The 12,928-nt window shown below is 45.5% G+C and overlaps 1 protein-coding gene and 1 pseudogene across 1 annotated transcript in view; one reads left to right on the top strand and one right to left on the bottom strand.

Annotated features, from left to right (window-relative positions):
- Positions 1 to 1,326, top strand: part of Decr2 (2,4-dienoyl-CoA reductase 2) — a 9,844-nt gene extending 8,518 nt beyond the window's left edge. Inside the window, exon 9 of the mRNA XM_021149957.2 lies at positions 348 to 1,326. The gene's annotated coding sequence lies outside the window, so the exon portion shown is untranslated. The remainder of the gene's footprint in view (positions 1 to 347) is intronic.
- A 7,210-nt stretch (positions 1,327 to 8,536) lies between these two features.
- LOC110284360 lies at positions 8,537 to 9,335 on the bottom strand (annotated as a pseudogene).
- Positions 9,336 to 12,928: the final 3,593 nt, after the last annotated feature.

The following is a 12,928-nucleotide window of genomic DNA, read 5'->3' as shown; positions in this document are numbered from 1 at the left end:
GGCCTCTCTTCCCAATAATGGCCGACTAGGCCATCTTCTGCTATGTATGCAGCTAGAGACAAGAGCTCTGGGGTACTGGTTAGTTCATATTGTTGTTCCATCTATAGGATCGCAGACCCCTTCAGCTCCTTGGGTACTTTCTCTAGCTCCTCCATTGGGGACCCTGTGATCCATCCAATAGCTGACTGTGAGCATCCACTTCTCGCTTTCTTCTTCTTTCTCCCTATAACTTCATCAGAGGGCAAAGTTTATTCAGTGATGATTAATGATTACTTTTCTATTAATTAATCGATTTTCTTTACATCATGACTGAAGCTTCCTCTCCCTCCCGTCCTCCCTTCCCCCAGGGGAGTCCTCCCGTGGATATCCACCTTCTCCTTCTTTGAAGATAGGATCTCATGTACACTATGTAGCTGAAGATGAGTTTACAAAAGAGCCACCCTGCCAATTTTTGCAGTGTTTGAAGATCACACCCAAGGCTTCCAGCAGGTTAAACCAGCAGAATCAACTGGACTGTACGTCCTCTCCCGTGGGATCTTCTGACACATAAACATTGTACTCAAGACAGTTGTTTTGAGGAGGCAGTATTCTTCATGGGGAATGCCTCCTGCCTTGCATTGGTCTATAGTCACACAGGAAGTGTTGAGTCTGACTTAGAAATCTGAGCCCACTCCCCTGCCTCTGGGATCAAGCTCTTTGTAAGCTCTGCCTCTCCTCCGCCCACATCTTGAGTAGGAATAACCCGATCATGCATAGCTGAAACTTGCTTACAGTATCTGAGGAATTCCTATGGTTTTACCAGAAAAAAAATGCATTTTCTTGTAAAAATATTTTTTTTCCGAGACAGGGTTTCTCTGCATAGCCCTGGCTGGACTGGAACTCACTCTGTAGACCAGGCTGGCCTCGAAATCTGCCTGCCTCTGCCTCCCAAGTGCTGGGATTAAAGGCATGCGCCACCACTGCCCAGCTCATTTTTTTTTTCCTATAAAAATAGCTATGAGTTGGAATTTGTAAAAGTTTCTAGAGGGCTGGCAAAATGGTTCAGCGGGTACGAGCACTGACTGCTCTTCTGAAGGTCCTGAGTTCAAATCCCAGCAACCACATGGTGGCTCACAGCCATCTGTGATCAGATCTGACACCCTCTTCTGGTGCATCTGAAGTCAGCTACAGTGAACTTATGTATAATAATAAATAAATCTTTGGGCCAGAGCTAGTAGGGATTGAGCGAGAGGAGCAGATCAGAGCGAGGAGAGGTCCTAAAAATTCAATTCCCAACAACCACATGAAGGCTCACAACCATCTGTACAGCTACAGTGTACTCACATTCATAAAATAAATTAAGAAATCTTTGCCAGGCGCACGCCTTTAATCCCAGCACTTGGTAGGCAGAGGCAGGCGGATTTCTGAGTTCGAGGCCAGCCTGGTCTACAAAGTGAGTTCCAGGACAACCAGGGCTATACAGAGAAACCCTGTCTCGAAAAACCAAAAAAAAAAAAAAAAAAAAAAAAAAAAAAAAAGAAATCTTTAATAAAAACATTTCTAGACAGAAAATTTAAAAGATTGACTGATTGTACCACTGAAATAGTGCTTGTGTTTCCTATCTTTTTTCCATATCTCTTTAGCTTGGTTGCTTCTCATGCCTTCCTCCCACCTACTGAGCCCAGTCCTTCCTCCCTCATGCCCTCCTCCCACTAACTGAGTGAAGTCTTCCTCCCTCATGCCCTCCTCCCACCAACAGAGCCTAGTGCCCTCCTCCCCACCTCCTCCCCATTATCCTGCCCCCCAGCCCTAGCAGCACAGCTTCCTGACTTCTTACCAATGGTCTCCAGATCAGAGGGAGGTGTGGCACTGTGGCCACCCTGGTAGGAGGGAGCATCTCCCCCTCCCTGAAACCTTTCAGCCCTATAGTCAGTCACCTGTCTTCTTTGAACTCCCAGCTCTACTACAAATCCTGAGCATGTTCTGCTGTTCCGGGCCCCTTTGGCAGACACAGTATCGAACTCTTAGCTGTTGAGCCAGCTCAAGGAGGACACAATTTCAGCACTCACTCAATGTGTAAGGTACAAGCAGCCCCACTGCCCCATCCGTGGGTGTTGCCTGCGGGCTCCAGCATGTGGCCACCATGCTGGTGCGTCAGAGCATTTGGTGGCCAGCCTTGTCTAGCAAGTGCTGGGATTAAAGGCATGTGCCACCACCGCCCGGCTAACGTGAATGTGTTAGTGTAGATGCCCCCAGAGTCCAGAAGAAGGCATCTTTGAAATCCCCCTGAAGTTGGAGTTATAATCTGATTTGAGTCTCATGAAAATTGAAATCCATTCCTCTTCAAAAGGAGTATATAGCTTTAATCACTGACCCATTTCTCCAGCCCCCCAGATGCAGATTTTAAAAGGCATTCGTTCATTATGATGGCACAGGCCTGTAATCCCAGCACTTGGGAGACTAAAGCAGGAAGATTAAGATTAAGGGTGGTTTAGACTACACAGTGAGACCCAGCCTTAAAAACCAAGCAAGCAAGCAAGCAAGCAAACAAACAAAAAAATAACACACCCCTCAAACCCAAACCAAACCAAACCCCCTCAGCAACAGCAAAATTCCAGGCTTACTGGTATACACTTGTAACCCTAGCATAACTGCCACAAGTTCAAGGCTAGCTTGGCTACAGAGTGACTATCAGCCATGCCAAAAACCTGTCTTAAAATAACAAAGTAGGGCTGTAGAAATGGCTCAGTGGTTAAGAGCACTGACTGCTCTTCCAGAAGTCCTGAGTTCAAATCCCAGCAACCACATGTGTCACTATGGGGGTGGGCTTTGAGACCCTCCTCCTAGCTGCCTGGAAGTCAGTCTTCTCCTGACTGCCTTTGGATCAAGATGTACAACTCTTTGTTTGTTTGTTTTTGTTTTTTCGAGACAGGGTTTCTTTGTGTAGCCCTGGCTGTCCTGGAACTCACTTTGTAGACCAGGATGGCCTCAAACTCAGAAATCCACCTGCCTCTGCCTCCCCAGTGCTGGGAGTAAAGCCGTGTGCCACCTCGCCCGGCTAAGATGTACAACCCTTGACTCTTTCTCTAGTCTGCCTGCGCACTGCCATGCATCCTGCCAATATAGTGCATTGAACCTCTGAACCTGTAAGCCAGCCCCAATTAAATGTTGTCCCTTATAAGAATTGCCTTGGTCATGGTGTCTCTTGTTAGCAATGGAAATCTTAAGTCATACAGCCAGTACTGTTACACAGAGAAACTCTGTCTCAAGAAACCCACACATCTTCCCCTCCCACAAAAATAGAACAAAGTGCCTTGGGTTGTATGTGTTTAATGAACGAACCAACAAAACTGCATGTACTCACCCGTGCCTTGGTTTGAGCCATACAGGTGATTTCTAGCATGGCAGTGTTTTCCATAGGTTACAAATGAAGGTCTGGGTATGTTTATCTTGGCCTATCCAGAACACAAAAACCTTAAAATTGCCCAAAATAAACAGTGCTCATTTGGAGGGGGTTCCTTTCCACTGATTTCTGTTGCCTTGGTAACTTGGAGCAGCCCAGCTGTGGCTTGCATGTACTACAAGATCTGGCACCAAAATCCACTTGTCTCCCTGGAGGATTTTCCCAAGCACTGGGTCTTCCACTCTGTCTGCCAGGGCGGGGCCACCTCATGGAGACATAGGAAACAGGTTGAAGGCACCTCTCTGTTGTATTTGTTTGTTTGTTTTTGCGTTTAAACATTTGTTATTTATTTGCATGTATATGTGTGGGCAGGATGTGTTACGATGCTCGTGTGGAGATCAGAGGGTAACATTAGAGACTTGGTTTTCTCCTTCTACCAAGTAGATGCTGGGGATTGAATTCAGGTGACAGGTTTGGTGGTCTTTATCTGCTGGGCCATCTTGCTGGCCCATATTGCTGTGTGTGTACAGAACGTGGGAAGGGGAGCACATGTATGTATGTGCAGAGGTCAGAGGACAGCTGGGTGTTGTCAGTTCTCTTCTTCCTTCCCTTGGGTTTTGGAAGCAAACTCTGGTTATGAGGCTGGCAATCTCTATGCACTGAACCATCTCAGCGGCCCCTGAAGAAGACCTCTTCATGTCAACATTTTTTTTTTTGAGTTTTTATTTACATGTCTAAAAAAATGTTGGGCTGGTGAGATGGCTCAGTGGGTAGGAGCACCTGACTGCTCTTCCAAAGGTCCGAAGTTCAAATCCCAGTAACCACATGGTGGCTCACAACCATCTGTAATGAGACCTGACTCCTCCCTCGTCTGGAGTGTCTGAAGACAGCTACAGTGTACTTATATATAATAAAAATAAATAAATCTTAAAAAAAAAATGTTGCCTGAATGTGTTTCTGCACCACGGGTCTGCAGTGCCTGCAGCGTCCAGAAGAGAGCATTGGATCCCTTGGGACTGGAGTTACAGTGAGTTGCCAGTTACATGAGCAGCCAGAATTTTTTTTTTTTTTTTTTTTTTTTTTGCTTTTTTATGGTCTGGAGAGATGGCTCAGTGGTTAAGAGTACTGACTGCTCGCTCTTCCTGACTTCAATTCCCATCAAACACATGGTGTCTCTCAAACATCTATAATAAGATCTGATGCCCTCTTCTGGTGTGTCTGAACACAACAGTGTACTCACATACATAAAATAAATAAATCTTTTTTTAAAATGTATTTTTATACCGGGCGGGGTGGCGCACGCTTTTAGTCCTAACACTTGGGAGGCAGAGGCAGGCGGATTTCTGAGTTCGAGGCCAGCCTGGTCTACAAAGTGAGTTCCAGGACAGCCAGGGCTATAAAGAGAAACCCTGTCTCGAAAAACCAAAGAAAAATGCATTTTTATTTTATTTTATTTTTTTATTTATTTTATTTTTTTTAAAGATTTATTTATTATATGTANTCTTCAGACACTCCAGAAGAGGGCGCCAGATCTCGTTGTGGATGGTTGTGAGCCACCATGTGGTTGCTGGGACCCGAACTCTGGACCTTCGGAAGAGCAGTTGGGTGCTCTTACCCACTGAGCCATCTCACCAGCCCCCAAAATGCATTTTTATTAATAAAGAACATTGAAATGAGCGTATGTATTTAAATACAAAAAACCATCTCTCAACTTGACGATCATGTTGAAACAGATTTGCTCATCTTATTCACGGATGTTATAGCTCACAGACTACTTAGTTAGTATCTCCCGTTTATTCCCTTTCCTCCCGTTTCAGTGGTTGACATTCTTCTGTCTGTTAATCTGATGACCATGAACGCCTTGTCTCATGTTGTCTGAAGCCTTACTCATCTGAAAGGCTGTGGCTGGCTGCTAGTATCTATAGAAGAGCAGGCAGGAGGGTCCTGCAGCCAGTGGGCACTCTAGACACCACGTGTTAGGAACCCAGAATGTGTGAGCTGAGCCTCCTTGGGAAGTGTTGATGTCTATGGTCACGGCTTCTTGTCTTCTCTCTGCCTGTATTCATGTGGGCTCACTGACTGAGTGGAGGAGAGACAAGCTAAAATGGTATTTTCTAGAAAACTACATTAGCCATAACATTTTTAAGGCCAGCAGATGTTCCTGTAACATGATGGCTAAAGTTATGTTGTAAGGTTAAATTACTGCATTTAAAGAGAGCTATAAAATAAAAATGCTTCTAACCTGTAAGCCCTACCTGCCCAAGGACAGATGACTTCCTGGAATGCTGGAGGCTGTGGTTCCTGTAAAATAAACAACACCAAGACACACACAGGTCTTTACTTCTATAAACAAGTTTGGTTGCCCTGACAGCACAGGAGGTGTCTAGGCAGGAAGTACCTAAGAATGTATGCTGGCCCCTGATTGGAAGAAGAAAAAAATACCTATTTTCAAATCCTAGTTAACCAATATGATATATTAAATAGCTGTTTCATTAATCTTAATGTGGTCTAAATTAGTATTCATTAGCTAAATCAGCATCAGCATTCAAATATTATCTCCAAACAGCAGATATTTATACAAATGTTAGCTATCTGTTTTTAAATAGCAATACATTAAAATATTATATGAGACATATTAAAAGCCTCAATGTAAAGGAAGGAAGGAAAGAAGGAAGGAAGGAAGGGAGGAAGGAAGGAAGTAAAAGGAAGTAGCTAAGGATGTATGCTGGTCCCTGATTGGGCGAAGGTGGGAAGCACTGTAGCCTCCTGGGTTTTGCTTTTATAAAACCCTTACTTATGAAATTCACCTCCATACTCTGGGAATCCCAGGTATGGATCTGGCCTGGGTCCACCGTCTTGTGTAGTATTTAATAAAATCTTCATTTAAATCTGGCTAAAACAGTGCAGTAGTTGTCTTATTCTCAGCCACTGGGATCACCCCTTCCTGCTTAATCATTCCATCCTTCTCTCCCAGGACAGTTTAAACCTGTTTTGCCATGGTGAAGCTTTCCCGTGGATGTGTAGGTAGGCAGTGAGTAGCATTTTGTCCACCTCTGGTTCTGTGCTGAGGTTTCAGGCACACAGCAATATCTTCTAAGACACTGAACAATGTCAGTGTTGGGGCCATGTCAGGATTTCCCAAGCTGGCTCCAGCTGTCACTGCCTTCAGGACACATCAAGATTTTACTTGGACGCAGGAAGATCTAGTTTGGCCCCATAGATCTAAACAAAACCCTGGGTCCCCGAGTCAGGGAAGATGCACGACACAAGAGTTCCAGGCCTGGGATGGAAGAGCTTGGGTCAGACCCCAGCCACACAGGCACTTGACAAGCTATGCTCCAGTCCTTTCCAAGACAGGGTTTCCATGTAGTCCTGGCTGTCCTAGAACTCACTCTGTAGACCAGGCTGTCCTTGAACTAAAAAATTCACTTGCCTCTGCCTTCCAAGTGCTGGGATTAAAGGCATGTGCCACCACCACATTCTTGTAATCCCAGAACTCTAAAGGAGGAAGTAGACCAGAGTTCAAGATCATTCTCAGCCACACAGCTGGTTCAAGGCCAAGCTGGGCCTCCTGAGGCCCTGCCTGTAAATGAATAAATTAATAAAATTGACTTTGAAGCCAGATATGGTGGTCTCTTTACTCCCAGTACTTGCGAGACTGAGATAAAAGGATTGGTATACATTTGAGGCCAGCCTGAGCCAAACACAGAGCACATGCCAGTCAGGGCTGCACAGCAAGACTCTGCTTCAAAAACCAAATGGAAAGAATCACTTTAAGATTCTTCCATATGCGATGACATAGTATTCAGACAATGAGGAGAACAGAACCGCTCTTTAACCTGGGACAGAAACTGATGGGTGCTATAGAGAAGCCCTTCTGATTCATGGCTGCAGCGCTCCTGCCAGCTCTTCTCCTGCCCCAGGCTGTGTGTGTGGGAACGGGTGTGGAGGGGAGGAGGAGACGGTGGTGGGTGACTGTGGGGGCTGTACATGCTGCTTCTTCCCGGGGAGACAGGAGCAGGTGTGAGCAACTTCAGCATGAGATGTTAAAATAAGAAAATCAGCAAACCCTCAGGCTGAGTCAGGAGGAATTAAACTCTCCTCTACAAACTCACACTCTATTTTTACTCAAAGAAATGTACTTTGCCAAATTTGAAGGTGAGGAAAAAAAAATCCTTTCCACTAAATAAAATATCAGTAAACATGGGCGGCTCAGTGCCCTTGAGTGCCGGAGGCCCCAGGCGTATGTGACATGGACCTAAAATTGACTTCTCACTTAACTTTGCTTGTCAATACAAAATGCTAACCTAGCTTTCAAAAGTATAAATTTAAAAAGGCTATTTTAGGGTTGGAGAAATGTCTCAGTGGTTAAGAGCACTTGCTGTTTTCCAGAGGACCCGAGTTTAGTTTCCAGCACCCATGTCAGGTGGCTCAATTGTAACTCCAGCTCCAGGGCATCTACACCCTTTTCTGGACTCCTGAGGTACCCACATGTGTGTAGCATGAAGCACACACACACACACACACACACATGCACACACACACATGCACACACACACACATACGCATGCACATATGTACGCATGTACACATGCGCACACAAACCTTCATCGAGGTGCTGTTTCTAAGAAAACACTGAAGATGAATATATACAAAAGAGGCGTCAGAATAAAACATGTCCACTTTCAATATTTGTACAGTTTTATCTTTATATTTTTGTCTGGAAGAATATGAACAAACCCAGGTTCACCATGCTAAAATAATGGTTTAGCTGGCTGCCGTAAAAGCAGAACATACCAATTGCAGAGCTTTTTCAGGCCTTAGGTTCCATGATTACTGAGAGGCTCCCCCTGCCCTCTGTGGTTTATTATATTTCTTAAGAATATAGGAGCAAGCTGGGGGTGGTGGCGCACACCTTTGATCCCAGCACTTGGGAGGCAGAGGCAGAGGGATTTCTGAGTTTGAGTCCAGCCTGGTCTACAGAGTGAGTTCCAGGACAGCCAGGGCTATGCAGAGAAACCCTGTCTCGAAAAAAAAAAAAAAAAGAATACAGAGCAGTAGCTTATCACAAGTCTCCACTAGCGCATTAACGATGGAAGCAGAACACAGCGGACTAGTCAGGATGAGAAACCTCAGAACTACCTGGACTCAGATTTATGCTTCTTCCTGCTCCGAGTAATTTAGGATTTTGTGGTGTGCCTGACATAACTATTGCTGCTGTTTGAAGTAAACCTTCTATGCTCCTTTTATGGCAAAAAAGCAATTCCAGCCAAGATTGTCCTTTGTAAATTTGAGTTAACAGTACTGAGCATCGGGATACCAACTATTGTCTCAATAGTAGGAAAGACAAGGGCTCCACACAGAATTCTAGTAACAGAGACATGGTCTGCCAAAGGATCAGCTTCAGCTGGAATTGAAGAACAGGACAACCAGATTCTTGGGAAGGAATATACTGTTCATGATTTATAGTTTGAGTATTTGCACCATAGTCTAAGCACATAGTCTTCCCAGTCAATCATTTTGCCTAGTTATCAGCATGTCAGGAATAGTAGAAAGTCTAATCAAACAGATAAAATGTCAGCTCACTCCATGACATGCAGCCCGGCTTTATGTCCTACAACGGGCATCGCTGTCACTGCTCCGTAAGTCACAGCTGTCCACGAGATAGAGCCAATCGTTATTCCTGCTGCAGCAGAAGGGCAAGATTTTGAGACCAGTCTATCTGCAAGGTCCAAGACTAAAAGGACTGGACCCAGTTTCGGAAAAACTATTAAGTAATTCAGCACTGCACTGAGGACACGCCACTCTGGCGGCGCTGCTTTCTCTTTGCTCCTCATCTGCCCAGCGTTGCAGACTCACTTAGCAGAAACTCTGCACCTGCATGGCCTCACCCAGTCAGCACTTTTATCATCTTCATCGGTGGCAAAACACGCCCACAACTTCTGTCCAGCATCTTGGTTTTTGTTTGTTTGTTTGTTTGTTTGTTTGTTTTTTCGAGACAGGGTTTCTCTGTGTAGCCCTGGCTGTCCTGGAACTCACTCTGTAGACCAGGCTGGCCTCAAACTCAGAAATCCGCCTGCCTCTGCCTCCCAAGTGCTGGGATTAAAGGCGTGCCCAGCTCTAGCATCTTGTTGAAGGGCTTGTTTTGGTATCTTCCGTGGAGCCAGCCAGCTCAACCCTGCTCCCAGGCCCACTCAGGGCCAGGCCCCTGGGATATTAACACTGAGAGGCGGGACCCTGCCACACAGCCTCAGGGTGACATAGCTCTGAGAGGCGGTGATGGTGCTGGGGTGGTGGTGCATGGTGGGTGCCCGCAGAGGGCTCATTTATTTGTTTGTTTTATGTCTTCAGTGTCTGTGTGTCTGATCATGCATATCTGTCATGGGGTGTGTGGAAGTCAAAGGATGGCTTGCAGGTGTAAGTTCTCTTTTTTCACTCTGTGGGTTATGGAGATTTAATACAGTGTCAGGCATGGTGACAAGTGCTCTTAACACCCTCCCCCAAGAAGAAAGACATTTAAAACAAACAAGTAGGTGAGTTTTCTCTCAATGTAGGCATGCATGAAAGAGAAAAACTACATGGTAAATGGCTGTCAATTTTTCATTCCTGTGATAAAACATCATGGCCAATGCAATTTATAAAAGAAAGTATTTAATTTGAGGTTCACAGGTTCAGAGAGTTAGATCCCATAACCACCATGGTAGGGAGTACAGCAGCAGGCAGGCGGGCGGGCAGGCAGGTGGGCAGGCCAGCTTGGCACTGGAGCAGTAGTAAGAACTTACATCTCCAGACACAAAACTGAGGTAGAGAGACACATCCCCAACAAGGCCACACCCTCTAATCCTGCCCAAACAGTTCTATCGACTAAGGACCAAGTATTCAAAGCTATGTGCCTATAGAGGCCATTCTCACTCAAAGCACACCACCACAAGATCCTGGCAGTTACTTTTCTCATTGCTGTAGGAAAATATCCAGTCCTCAGGAAGCAGAGGCAGGCAGATATCTGAGCTCAAGGCCAGCCTGCTCTACAGAGCGAGTTCCAGGACAGCCAGGGTTACACAGAGAAACCCTGTCTCGAAACAAGTAAACATCTGACAGAAACACCTGAAGGACATGAAGACTTGAGGTTATTTTTTCAGAGGGCTCAGTCCATGGTTGTTTGGTTCTGTGCTCTTCACAGAGTTTAGCAACAGAACAGGTTCTTACCTCACAGCGTACGGGAACTTGGGGAGACAGAAAGATGGACAATACCCATGCATGAGTTCACATACTCACGAATCCATCCCTAATGTCTGACCTCTTTAAATTTCCAGAACAGGCCAAAATAGTGCCAGCAGCTTAGGGACTTAGGCTTCAACATACAAAGATGTGGGCAATGCTCACTTCGTTCATGACGCACCTCCAATTTATTACGTAGCCCAGGCTAGCCTTCTACTTCTGCTTGCTCCTCTTCTGCTCCTCAAGAGCTGAGATTATAGGAGGGTAGTGCCATACTTACTTTTTTCCTCTTTTTGTTACTCTTTTTTTTTTTTTTTTTTTTTTTTGGTTTTTCGAGACAGGGTTTCTCTGTGTAGCCCTGGCTGTCCTGGCACTCACTTTGTAGACCAGGCTNTTCTCTGTGTAGCCCTGGCTGTCCTGGCACTCACTTTGTAGACCAGGCTGGCCTCGAACTCAGAAATCCGCCTGCCTCTGCCTCCCGAGTGCTGGGACTAAAGGCGTGCGCCACCACGCCCGGCTCTTTTTGTTACTCTTCTGGTTATATTTTGTGAGCCCAGGTTTTTGCAAATGTCAGACAAGCGGTGATCTATGTCTACAGCCCCACCTCAGCCTAGCGCTCCAGGTACCCTGATTTGATTTGTACTTTTATTCACTTAATATTCATCCTGTTGTGGGCATTGTTAATTTTTTGTTTTGAGACAAGGTTTCTCTGTGTATCCCTGGCTGTTCTGGAACTCACTCTATAGACCAGGCTGGCCTCAAACTCAGAGATCTGCCTGCCTCTGCCTCCCGAGGACTGGAACTAAAGGTGTGTGCCATCACCATCTGGCACATTGATTTTTTTTTAAATTACATGTATGTATGTCTGTATGTTATGTATGTGTAAGTGCATGTGTATGTATGTGCATATACACACAATGTTATAAAAAGATTAAAAAATAAGTGCAGACTATATGACCCAGTCATTCTGCTACTAACATGTGGGACAAGTGAAAGTTGTGTCCATACAAGGTCTTTCTGGGCAGGAAATTCCTGGATTGGAATGGTAGGCAATGTGACTGAGAATTTTAGAACAAAACTTTTGGCTCTGGCATCCCCAGAGGTGTGGGTGCCCTTGCAGATAGGCCAGTTAAAGAGGAGTGAGGTGAAAATCAGAGAAGGGAGGTCTGACTTAATGTGGCCACAGTGGAAAGAAGAGAGTGGAAGGTTCAGGGACCCTAAGTACGGTTTCCTGGAGTTGCTGTAAGCATTAGGTTTAAGCAGAGGATGAATGGGGACAGGCAATCATGTTGAGGTGTGGTCTGATAGGTCATGGGACAGCTCTGGTTAGGGGAGGTGGTTATGCAGGCTGACAGCACGCCAGGGGAGCGCTCTAGTTCTCCCATGGTTGCCTCTGCTCCAGGGTGTGGCCTCCCCATGCCAGGTCAGAGCAAAGCCTTATCTTTCTGCCTTCAATCTTGCCTGTCTGAATAAGGAGTCCATGCTTTTCCAGGCAAAAGTATCTGCTGCTTCTCTTTTCCTTCCTTGTCTTGATTCTGCATCTGGCCTGGGATGGATGTCAATTCTTCTGCTTCAGTCTCATGTGTGTGCAGCTATGTGTACCAGTGTTTGTAGGGGTCAGAAATTGATATTTTTTTTAAACAATTTACTTATTTCATTTATATGAGTACACTGAGGCTATCTTCAGACACACTAGAAGAAGGCATTGGATGCCATTACAGATGGTTGTGAGTCACCATGTGGTTGCTGGGAATTGAACTCAGGACCTCTGGAAGAGCAAGCAGTCAGAGTTACAGGAGGGCACAGGATTTGAACTTGGTCCTTATGCTTGTGGCTGACAGGCGTCTCACCCCAGTGGCTGTCTTGTCTCTACACCTTTGAGAGCTGGAGTTACAGGAGGGTGTAGGATTTGAACTTGGTCCTTAAGCTTGCAGTGCAGCTGCTCTTAACAACTGAGCCCCTGCTCCTAGCTTAATTTTTTTTGTTTAATTTTAAACATTAAGAATAATTTTATGTGTATGTTTGGCTGCATGTGTATCTGTGTACCACGTCTGTACCCGGTATCTGAGTAGCACTTGGGGTTACACATGGTTGTGAGCTGCCATGTGCGTGCTTGGAACTGAACCTGGGTTCTCAGGAAGAAAACAGGGCTTTTAACTACTGAGTCATCTCTCCAGCCTCCTCTTCTTCTCCCTTCTCCTCTTCCTCCTCCTTCTTTTTTTTTTTTTTTTCCCGAGACAAGGTTTCTCTGTATAGCCCTGGCTGTCCTGGAACTCACTTTGTAGTCCAGGCTGGCCTTGAACTCAGAAATCCACCTGCCTCTGCCTC

Source organism: Mus caroli, chromosome 17, assembly GCF_900094665.2.
Source record: "Mus caroli chromosome 17, CAROLI_EIJ_v1.1, whole genome shotgun sequence".
NCBI lineage: Eukaryota > Metazoa > Chordata > Mammalia > Rodentia > Muridae > Mus > Mus caroli.
This window is presented reverse-complemented; position numbering and strand designations above follow the sequence as displayed.